Source organism: Ranitomeya imitator, chromosome 2 (genome assembly GCF_032444005.1).
Source record: "Ranitomeya imitator isolate aRanImi1 chromosome 2, aRanImi1.pri, whole genome shotgun sequence".
NCBI lineage: Eukaryota > Metazoa > Chordata > Amphibia > Anura > Dendrobatidae > Ranitomeya > Ranitomeya imitator.
Window position 1 is genome coordinate 407,716,907 of NC_091283.1, and position 11,829 is coordinate 407,728,735.

General features: G+C 45.4%; 1 long non-coding RNA gene across 1 annotated transcript; it reads right to left on the bottom strand.

Moving 5' to 3' along the window:
- Nucleotides 1–666: 666 nt before the first annotated feature.
- LOC138667450 (uncharacterized) lies at nucleotides 667–3,533 on the bottom strand. Its single transcript, XR_011318763.1, has 3 exons — nucleotides 3,288–3,533; nucleotides 3,046–3,174; nucleotides 667–1,399 (listed from the first exon to the last, which is right to left on the bottom strand). It is a non-coding gene; the product is annotated as an uncharacterized lncRNA (long non-coding RNA).
- Between the last annotated feature and the right edge of the window lie 8,296 nt (nucleotides 3,534–11,829).

The window sequence follows — 11,829 nt, forward strand, 5'->3', positions numbered from 1 at the left end:
TTGCAATTTTTATGGACCATTATACCCACATGGGTCTAAATTATTATCTGGTAAATTGTGATAAGGGTATTATGTTGCTTATGTGTCAGCGGTTTACACATTACTTGTTAGCTTCATAATTTAAATCTTTGCCTAATGAGGTCCTTGCAGCTGACTGGTTTCATACAACCCTCTCACAAGAGGATGGTTTGAATATCTAAAATTTTCTATATGATAGCAGCAGGTATATTTTGTATGTATTTTGTGATTGCCTGCATTTATTTATTCTTATCTGCAAATCTTTGCATCGGGCTACTATTTAGAGGTTTGTCAAATATTATGGCATGTAGGACTCTGGTGTATTGTACACATCATTTGTATGACCCATACTCTTTTGATTGTAATCGGAGTTGTGTATTTTTTTAAATGTTTTTAATGTTTTTTGTATGTGGTGGTTTTCAATAAAAAGCATTCTTATGTAACACTTCATAAAAAATTCTCTTCGCGATCCCCTTCTTTTTTATGCATACACTTTGTAACGGGGTCTACCAAGCTGGGGTACCTCTTTCAGTACCACCCCGTGTTTCAGGAGGTCCACTCTGCTTTTGCTGGATTCTGAATGAAGGACGCTGGCTGGAATTCCTTGATTACATGAGAGCATATAAAAGCGGACTGCTACTCCACGTATTTCCAGTCTAAAAGAACACGCTTTATTCACAGCACACAGAATATATAACACAGATATACAGGACAGGCCAATAGAAAACAGGCCAGACATACATTACAATAGCCGCAGGGGGCCTGAGCCTGCTGATATTTACTGTGGGAATTACAAAGGTGGGGGAGGACAGAAGGGGGATATCGTGTCCTCTCTGCCCAGGGGCGCAGCCTGTGGACTGATGCATTTCACATGGAACCTATTATACATAATATATAAAGCATAACATATTCTTGGTGCTGGGGGTTCTGTAACACGGCTCCCTTTTTCAGCGACACGATCGGCATACACAGTCTGATCCTTAACGGATCGGTTTGGGGATGACCGAAGTTTATGGGGTTGGTACAAGTTCCGTTTGTCGACTTAGTCCATCGGCATTACCGTTTTGTTTGCCGGGTCTGTAGTGGATGGTGAAGTCCAGAGGTTGTAGGGCTAAACTCCACCGCAGCAATCGGCCGTTGTCTCCGGAGACCCGATTAAGCCAGACTAGGGGATTATGGTCCGTTAGGAGGGAAAACTGTCGTCCATATAAATATGGTTGTAAATTTTTGAGTGCCCATACTATTGCCAGGCACTCCTTCTCGATGGCCGCATAGCTCACTTCACGGGGCAGTAGTTTCCGACTCAGGTAAGCTACCGGGTGTTCTTGGCCGTCCGGCCCAACTTGGCTCAGTGCTGCCCCCAATCCAAACATAGAAGAGTCTGTGTGAAGAAGGAAACGTTTAGTTGGATCGGGTGCGGCCAATACAGGGGTATTGGTGAGGGCGTCCTTTAGCTGGCGGAAGGCTTCCTCACACTCTGGGGTCCAGGTTACCTGGTGGGGTTGGTTCTTACGGGTCAGATCAGTGAGGGGCTTGGCCATGCTGCTGTAATTGGGAACGAATTTCCTGTAATACCCCGCTGTCCCTAGAAACGCCATGACCTGGGTTTTAGTGCGTGGGGTGGGCCATTTGGCTATGGCCTCAATCTTGGCTGGTTCTGGTCTCTGTTTCCCACTTCCCACCCAATGCCCTAAATACTGAACCTCTGCTTTGCCCACGTGACACACTTTTTCTTTGATATGTGCTCTGTTGTTTTGTATGCATTGGGTGATCCCAGTGTTCTTGTATTGATTGACGGTGCCTGCTTATTCACATACATATGCTGTTGGAACTACAAGTCTCAGCAATCCTTGATAGACTAAGGCTGGGTTCACACTGTATGTACGGCATAACGCGGTGTAACGTAGTCCATTAACGCCGCCATTACTGGCAATGGCAAACGCCACAATGGGCGTGCGCTAGCGATGTGCCGTCATTGAGTGATGGACCCGAGACGCGGGCTGCAGCGTTTCCGGGTCCGTCAATAGTAGCGCACTGCTAGCGCAGATGGAGCTAGCACATGCTCCATCTGCGCTAGCGCAGTGCTAAAGTTGGCACTTGCATTAGTGCAGTCCGTTTAGCGGATTTGTTGAACGGACTGCACAACGGAAGTGTGAACCTAGCCTAACATGAAGAGAATGTTTAGTGGTGTAACTATAGTCCGACAGGCTGCAGAGCAGATTTGGACCTGTACCCAGTAGCGTAGCTACCGGGGGGGGGGGGGGGGGGCAGAGCGCTCCAATACAGTTACATTCAGCGGCAGAGCAAGGAGAATCGATCTCCCTGCCCTGCCGATGGCTGCTATGGGGTCCCTGAGCAGGCGGGGGCCCTAGTGCCAGCAACATTTAGCCGATACAGCTGACCGCATTGATGGGAGAAGGAGCGCTACCCTCCCTCTCCCATCATCCCCCTGTCAGCGTCTGAGATGAGTGGGCGCTCAGAGCAGCGGAGGAACCAGGAAGAAGAGAGGTGAGTATTTATAAAACCCGCTCCACCCAAAGCACCGCTCCCTTCTGAACACGCGGTGATTCCAGATGTGTTCATTGCACACATCCGGAATCTCCGCACCCCATACATAGGACCCTGTGATTTACCTTGCGGCAAAGGAGCGTCGCCGCAAGGTAAACAGACATGCTGCATTCTAAAAAAGACGCATGTCCGGAAACGCAGGGCCGCCGGATGTGTGTTCGCAAGCGTAGTGGAGACGGGATTTCATAAAATCCCTCCACTATGCTGTAACATCTGGATGCTGCGGGTTGAATGCTGTGGCTGTACGCAGCGTTCAATCCGCAGCTAATCCGGATGTAATCCTGAACGTGGACACATACCCTAACAGTGTAATCACTGCACGCTTCTCCAATGCTGCACAGGGAGCCGGCCATCATGTCACCACAAGCAATTTGCATACTTCCGGACACAATCCGACTAGATGTGTGTAGCCTGACATGTCTAGTTGGCATATGACCCGCGTGTAGGCAAATCACATACTTGCAGTCACTTGCCCGCTGCTCCCGCCACCAGAAAATCTTGACAGTTCACACTGAGGATTCACAAGTCTGTGGATACATGAAGTGACTGCAGACTTGAACCGCAAGCCTGGAGAACCCCTTTAAGACACTGCAAAAGAAAATAACATTACGCAGATGTGTAATAATCTTTACTTTCATAGGATTTTTTTTACTTTAACTGCCCATGTTCACTCTTTAAAATATAGATTTTACATGACTTACTCAGAAGGTGATGACTGCATTGCAAGTCTGAGCCAAGCGATCCCTTTGGTTACAACACTCTGGCAACCGAAGGTAAATTTAGATCAGGATTTTGCTTGATCAACAAAGGCCCCAACAAACAGGCGCAGAAGAAGCCTAGTCACAGCGAGTGACATAGTGAAGAGCAGCACTGCCTCTAGTGGACAACTGCTGCACAAACATCTAGATTCCTGCAAGTGAGAATGTGCAAAGTCACTGTGAGGGGAAGAGGAATAATTCGGAGGGAAAGAGATAAATCTACAACTTAGTGCATTGTATCAGCTGCCTGCAAACATTGATCGGTGCCCTGATGAAAATCTTATGAGGCAGGGGAGGTATTGGTATTATATATCTCTACAACCCAGACTTATAGCGCATGACATTGTACAGCTGTAAGGTCAGGGCCAGACTTCAGCCTGAACCACACTCCAAAAGAAGTCAATGGAAGAAAATCACTCACCCATCGCTTACCTGCTCTGATCATTATTTATTTCCTTTGGAGCACAACTGTTGTAAGTTGCGCCGATTCTTTGGAATGCACTACCTAGGTTAATACGATTAATCCCCAATCCCCACAGTTTTAAGCGTGCCCTAAAAACTCATTTGTTCAGACTGGCCTACCGCCTCAATGCATTAACCTAACGATCCCTGTGTGGTCTATTTATAATAAAAAAAAAAAAAAGGTTCCTCGCATCATGTTCTCATACACTTTATGCAGTATTAGCCCTCTGTGTCTGTACTGCTACATACTTAGGCAGGTAACTGGTTCATGCAGCTTTACATGAACACCTGAGCCTTACACTATAGCTGGCCCGAATAACTAAAGCAATTGTTACCATCCACCTCTCGTGTCTCCCCTTTTCCCCATAGTTTGTAAGCTTGCGAGCAGGGCCCTCACTCCTCCTGGTATCTGTTTTGAACTGTATTTCTGTTATGCTGTAATGTTTTTTGTCTGTACAAGTCCCCTCTATAATTTGTAAAGCGCTGCGGAATATGTTGGCGCTATATAAATAAAATTATTATTATTTTATTATTAAATTGTGTGGCATGAGAAGGCTCCATCTGCAAAATCTGTCACAAATATTAGCTCTTCTGTGTGGCCAGACAAGACTCTCTGCTGCTAGTGTAGGATGCTAGCAGGTGCGTAGGATGCAGTGACACACAGGAGATAGAGCAAGGGTTAACGGGTTCTTTATCTATAAGAAAAGTAATGGTACAAGCAGGGGGGGTAAGAAATGTGATTGGAGGATAGAGGGAAAGTCAAATGCAATAGAATGTAACAGGTTAACTTATCAGTCTCTGTGTGCTGGAGGAAGGCGGCTGGAAGATCCCTCGGCGGTACGAGATGTCTCCGGTCCCGCAGATGAGCGATGCACTTTCTCCGGGTTCTACGGCATGTGATCTCCTGATCCGTGCACACGGTGAGGCAGAAGTGATGGTCGGCGGCACAGAAGGGGAAGCAGAGAGTTCAGTGAGCAAGGCCGCAGTAAGAGCACACAGTCGACTGGACACAGCCACAGGCACGGGCCGGTCCTCAGCAGAGCCCGCAAGGATGGGACTAATGGGACTAAGCAGTGCCTCTGCGGTGGTGAGCGGAGCGAAGATCTGTACTTTATCCTTGTCTCTACCCAGTGAGGAAGTCTCTCTGCACTGAGGGTAGGAAGTGTCAGCAGTCTGGCTAGCTGGGGGTATAGGCACAGCTAGCAGGCGTGGGTCCGTGAAGAGGGAGTTAACCGTCTTACTACTCACAAGCTCGGTCCCCGCCATGTGTCCCACTCAAACTGCTATTTAAGTCTGACCTGCCCCCATCAGTCAGTGTGCCCTGTACTGCTCTGGTCAGTAATCTCTTCCCTGCAACACTGGTGACAGCCCTGACGGTTCCGTGCCAGCTACGCAGGAGAGACCATCAACTTGGTTCTCCCCTCTACACTAGTTCACCAGTTGTCCTTTCCTGGACAACTTGGACCCATTGCATATCAGGAAGACCCCACAAGTCCTTCCGTATACTGCTAACACCCCATAAGACCTGCCATATACCGGGAACACCCCACAAGACCTACCATATAGTGGGAACACTCCACAAGACCTGCAGTATACTGGGAACACCCCATAAGACCTGCCGTATATCAGGAACACCCCACAAAACCTGCTGAAGACAAGGAACACCCCACAACACCTGAAGTATCCTGGGATCACGTCTCAAGCCCTGCTGTATACCAGAAAAACTCAATAAATTCTATCTTATACTGGGAATACCAGGAACAACACACAAGAACTGCCGTATATCAGTAACACCCTACAAGACCTGTCGTATATCGGGAACACCCCGCAAGAGCTGCAGTATACCAGGAAAACCCCACAAGATCTGCCATATACTGAGAACACCTCACAAGATCTGCCTTATACTGGGAACACCCCACAAGACCTGCTGTATATCAGGAACACCCCACAAGACCTGCCATATGCTGGCAACACCCACAAAAACTAGAGCTACATTATACCCAGAACACTCCACAAGACTTATCATATACCATGAACACCTCACAAGACCTGCTGTATACTATTAACACCCATAAGACCTGCCAGATACTGGGAACACCCCACAAATCCTGCCATATACCGGGAATACCCCACAAGACCTGCCATATTCCGGGAGCACCCCACAAGACCTGACGTATACACTGAACACCCCACAAGACCTGCCGTATACAGTGAACACCCCACAAGACCTGCCATATATCATAAACACCCTACAAGACCTGTTGTATATTGGGAACACTCCACAAGAGCTGCCGTATACTGGAAACACCTCAAAGACCTGCCATATACTGGGAACACTCCACAAGACCTAGCATATACTGGGAACACTCCATAAGACCTGCTGTATACTGAGAACACCCCACAAGACCTGCCATATATCGGACACACCCCACAAGACCTGTCGTATACTGGGAACACACCACAAGACCTACTATATACTAGGAACACTCTACAAGACCTGCCATATATTGGGAACACCCCTCCTGCTATTGTCATGATGTGACATGACCCAAGGGGGTTCGGTCAGCGGATGGTGCAACACACTCACAACGGGATGGAAATGGGGAGAGGAAGGCCCTACTGATAGGGAAATGGGGGATGGTCACAACCTGAGCTCAAACCTGAACCTTTCCCTGTACTCCCCTAACACCCTATGTGAGTCCTTACCCCCACTGCCATCAGGAACCTCGCCCCTCGCTGTCACCTAATACTGCCCTAGCTAGTGCACTAGCCGGCAAGAGGCACTAGCCTCACCACTGCAGATAATAATGCAGGGAAAATGACAAACACGAAAGGGATGGGGTAAAAGCACAATTTAGCTTCAACTTCCTCTGCTGCAAGGCACCGCACAGCAGAATATAGGTACCAGGATCATGAGCTCACAAAACCAGCTGATACACCACAGCAGCCAGCAAGCTCCTTTCTCCAGGCTTGGTCACTGTAGATTGCTCTATCACTGACAGTCAGCTGATGCATCAGGTGACCATTTAAAGGATGGTGGGAGTGGTCACCATCCACATCAGCTGACCTAGCCACACTGCAGTTACAGCTCATTGCCATCGGGGGGAACTGATATTAACCCCCGTTGATCATGAAAGGAAAAAGCTATATATAAAACAAAGTGAAACCAGAGCTGTCATGAATCCAAACATGAATCGTGACAGCCATAAACCCCACAAGACATGCCGTGTACTGAAAACACCTCACAAGACCTGCCATATAGCGGGAACACCCCACAACACCTACCATATACTGGGAACACTCCACAAGACCTGCTGTATACTGGGAACACCCCAAGAGACCTGCTGTATACCGGGAACATCCCACAAGACCTACCATATACAGTGAACACCCCACAAGACCTGCCGTATACAGGGAACACCCTACAAGACCTGCCATATAGCAGGACAAACCTTGAATCCCAAGCAATCCAATTTGCATAACAGAATATAGATCATCTCAGCACCATTTATCCCAGTGAAAACAGGAAATAAATATATCCCTTTTTCCTCAGTGTTTCTGAATTGTGATGCAATTTTCTTGCATGACGTGGCTTTACATTTTATGCCTTTTAATGACGTCTTTGTTTTAGATTCCTAACTTCGAGTGGCACTGCCGCCCACATCTCTACAGAGGCAATATGGATACTAGATATACCCATTATACTCCTGGCTATGGTCTGTCTTTCTGACACTGATGTTGTATGTGGAATTTCCTGAAGAAGAGGTCACACTGACCTTGAAACGCGTTGAATAAACCACCTTTTAAATTTATTATCCTTGGAACTTCATCATTAAGGCAGCGCGGATTTAACCCACACCTCCTGCACAGTTTATATTTCCGACACTGACTCATTGCTTCAAAACCACATTTACTTATGATCTAAATCTTCAAGCACTGCTAATATCTGTGATTCAAGGAACACACAAGCCCAGACCATGAGCTGCTGAAATGTAGTCATCATATCAAAGTCAGAACATTTCATTGACTAAGTGCAAAAAATGAAGCCACTCAGAACATTTGCTCTTTACATGACAATCCTTCCCAAGATGCGTTCAAGCGTTTGTGTGTTTTCTGTACAGATGGATGGCGGACACTCGCCGAGTGTGGATGATTTAGTAGCAGCTGGATTTAAAAGTGTAACTCCAGTTTGAAAAAACCAGATTGGGGAACAGATAGGGCAATCTGTCACAAAGACAGGGATCGTCGAATGGTGTGCTGCCTTCCTGGTGCTCGAGTCCGACACATCGCTGATCGGGTGGACAGATTACTGGGAGGGGCTGGTGAGGACCCAGCGGTCATGGTGCACATTGGCACTAATGACAAAGTTAGAGGTAGGTGGAAGGTCCTTAAAGATGATTTCAGGGAATTAGGCTGCAAGCTGAAAGCAAGGACCTCCAATGTGGTATTTTCCGAAATACTGCCTGTACCACGTGCCACGCCAGAGAGGCAACGGGAGATTAGGGAGGTTAATAAGTGGCTCAAGAATTGGTGTAGGAAGGAGGGGTTTGGGTTCCTGCAGAACTGGGCCGACTTCTCAGTTGGCTACAGGCTCTACGCTAGGGACGGGCTGCACCTCAATGGGGAGGGTGCAGCTGTGCTGGGGGAGAAAATGGCTAGAAGGTTGGAGGAGTGTTTAATCTAGGAATTGGGGGGGAGGGTATTCATTTTATAGGAGGGGAAGATAGTGCAGATAGAGACCTGGGCACAAATAAGGAAGTTGGGGGTGGCGGTGGCATGGGGGGTGGGGTTAGAACAGTTAATAATTTAAGAAAGAACAGAGGTTCAGAGAGATACATAAAATGTATGTATACTAATGCCAGAAGCCTCGCCAACAAAATGGATGAATTAGAACTAATGTTGTTGGAGCATAATTATGGTGGGGATATCTGAGACATGGCTGGATGAGAGCCATGACTGGGCTGTTAACTTGCAGGGCTATAGTCTGTTCAGAAATGACCGTACAGATAAGCGAGGGGGTGGGGTGTGTCTATATGTAAAATCGTCCTTAAAACCCATCCTGCGTGATAATATAGGTGAATTTAATGAAAATGTAGAATCCCTGTGGATGGAGATAAGGGGAGGGGGAAAAAATAATAAATTACTGATAGGGGTTTGTTATAAATCTCCAAAAATAATGGAAGCAATGGAGAATATCCTCGTAAAGCAAATAGATGAAGCTGCGACTCAAGGAGAAGTCATTATTATGGGGGGCAAAAACTACCCTGAAATAGATTGGGGAACAGAAACCTTCAGTTCCAGCAAAGGTAATCGGTTTTTGACAACTATGAGAGACAATTACCTTTCACAACTGGATCAGGACCCAAGAAGAAGGGGGGCACTGCTAGACCTAATATTAACCAACAGGCCAGACCGCATATCAAATATAAGGGTTGGGGGGTCACTTGGGAAATAGTGATCACAAAATAATAAGTTTTCATGTATCCTTTAAAAAGATGTGTAATAGAGGGGTTACAAGGACACTAAACTTCAGGAGGGCAAATTTCCAACGGATGAGAGAGGATCTTGGTGCAATTAACTGGGACGATATCCTGAGACATAAAAATACACAAAGAAAATGGGAGACGTTTATTAGCATCCTGGATAGGACCTGTGCATAGTATATACCGTATGGGAATAAACATACTAGAAATAGGAGGAAACCAATATGGCTAAATAGAGCTGTAAGGGGCGCAATAAGTGACAAAAAGAAAGCATTTAGGGAATTAAAGGAAGTAGGTAGTGATGAGGCATTAAATAAATACAGAAAATTAAATAAGTTCTGTAAAAAGCAAATCAAGGCAGCAAAGATTGAGACAGAGAGACTCATTGCAAGAGAGAGTAAAAATAATCTTAAAATATTCTTTAACTACATAAATAGTAAGAAACTAAAAAATGATAGTGTTGGCCCCCTTAAAAATAGTCTGGGTAAAATGGTGGATGAGGATGAGGAAAAGGCCAATATGCTAAATGACTTTTTTTCATCAGTATTTACACAAGAAAATCCCATGGCAGACAAAATGACTAGTGATAAAAATTCCCAATTAAATGTCACCTGCTTAACCCAGCAGGAAGTGCGGCGGCGGCTAAAAATCACTAAAATTGACAAATCTCCGGGCCCGGATGGGATACACCCTCGAGTACTGCAGGAATTAAGTACAGTCATTGATAGACCATTATTTTTAATCTTTAAAGACTCCATAATAACAGGGTCTGTACCACAGGACTGGCGTATAGCAAATGTGGTGCCAATATTCAAAAAGGGGACAAAAACTGAACTCGGTAATTATAGGCCAGTAAGCTTAACCTCTACTGTGGGTAAAATCCTGGAGGGCATTCTAAGGGATGTTATACTGGATTATCTGAAGAGGAATAACCTCATGACCCAGTATCAGCACGAGTTTACTAGGGACCGTTCATGTCAGACTAATTTGATCAGTTTCTATGAAGAGGTAAGTTCCGGATTGGACCAAGGGAACCCAGTGGATGTAGTGTATATGGACTTTTCAAAAGCTTTTGATACAGTGCCACACAAAAGGTTGATACATAAAATGAGAATAATGGGGATAGGGGAAAATATGTGCAAGTGGGTTGAGAGCTGGCTCAGGGATAGGAAACAAAGGGTGTTTATTAATGGAGCACACTCGGACTGGGTAGCAGTTAGCAGTGGGGTACCACAGGGGTCAGTATTGGGCCCTTTTCTTTTTAACATATTTATTAATGACCTTGTAAGGGGCATTCAGAGTAGAATTTCAATATTTGCAGATGACACTAAACCCTGCAGGGTAATCAATACAGAAGAGGACAATTTTATATTACAGGATGATTTATGTAAATTAGAAGCTTGGGCTGATAAATGGCAAATGAGCTTTAATGGGGATAAATGTAAGGTCATGCACTTGGGTAGAAGTAATAAGATGTATAATTATGTGCTTAATTCTAAAACTCTGGGCAAAACCGTCAATGAAAAAAACCTGGGTGTATGGGTGGATGACAAACTCATATTCAGTGGCCAGTGTCAGGCAGCTGCTACAAAGGCAAATAAAATAATGGGATGCATTAAAAGAGGCATAGATGCTCATGAGGAGAACATAATTTTACCTCTATACAAGTCACTAGTTCGACCACACTTAGAATACTGTGCACAGTTCTGGTCTCCGGTGTATAAGAAAGACATAGCTGAACTAGAGTGGGTGCAGAGAAGAGCGACCAAGGTTATTAAAGGACTGGGGGGTCTGCAATACCAAGATAGGTTATTACACTTGGGGCTATTTAGTTTGGAAAAACGAAGACTAAGGGGTGATCTTATGTTAATGTATAAATATATGAGGGGACAGTACAAAGACCTTTCTGATGATCTTTTTAATCATAGACCTGAAACCGGGACAAGGGGGCATCCTCTGCGTTTGGAGGAAAAAAGGTTTAAGCATAATAACAGACGCGGATTCTTTACTGTAAGAGCAGTGAGACTATGGAACTCTCTGCCGTATGATGTTGTAATGAGTGATTCATTACTTAAATTTAAGAGGAGACTGGATACCTTTCTGGAAAAGTATAATGTTACAGGGTATATACACTAGATTCCTTGATAGGGCGTTGATCCAAGGAACTAGTCTGATTGCCTTATGTGGAGTCGGGAAGGAATTTTTTTCCCCAATGTGGAGCTTACTCTTTGCCACATGGGTTTTTTTTGCCTTCCTCTGGATCAACATGTTAGGGCATGTTAGGTTAGGCTATGGGTTGAACTAGATGGACTTATAGTCTTCCTTCAACCTTAATAACTATGTAACTATGTAACTATATGTCAGAACTTTTGACTTGTGGGAGTCTGGCTTCTGAGATCCATTGAAAGCGAGTGGAAGAAAACCGGCTTCGCAAAAAAGAATATCAACCTTTAAATCAACAGAAATCATGGACCATCCACTTAAGAGAGATGTTTTGCACGCACCTTGCACCTTATGTCATATCATTATCAGAATTATCC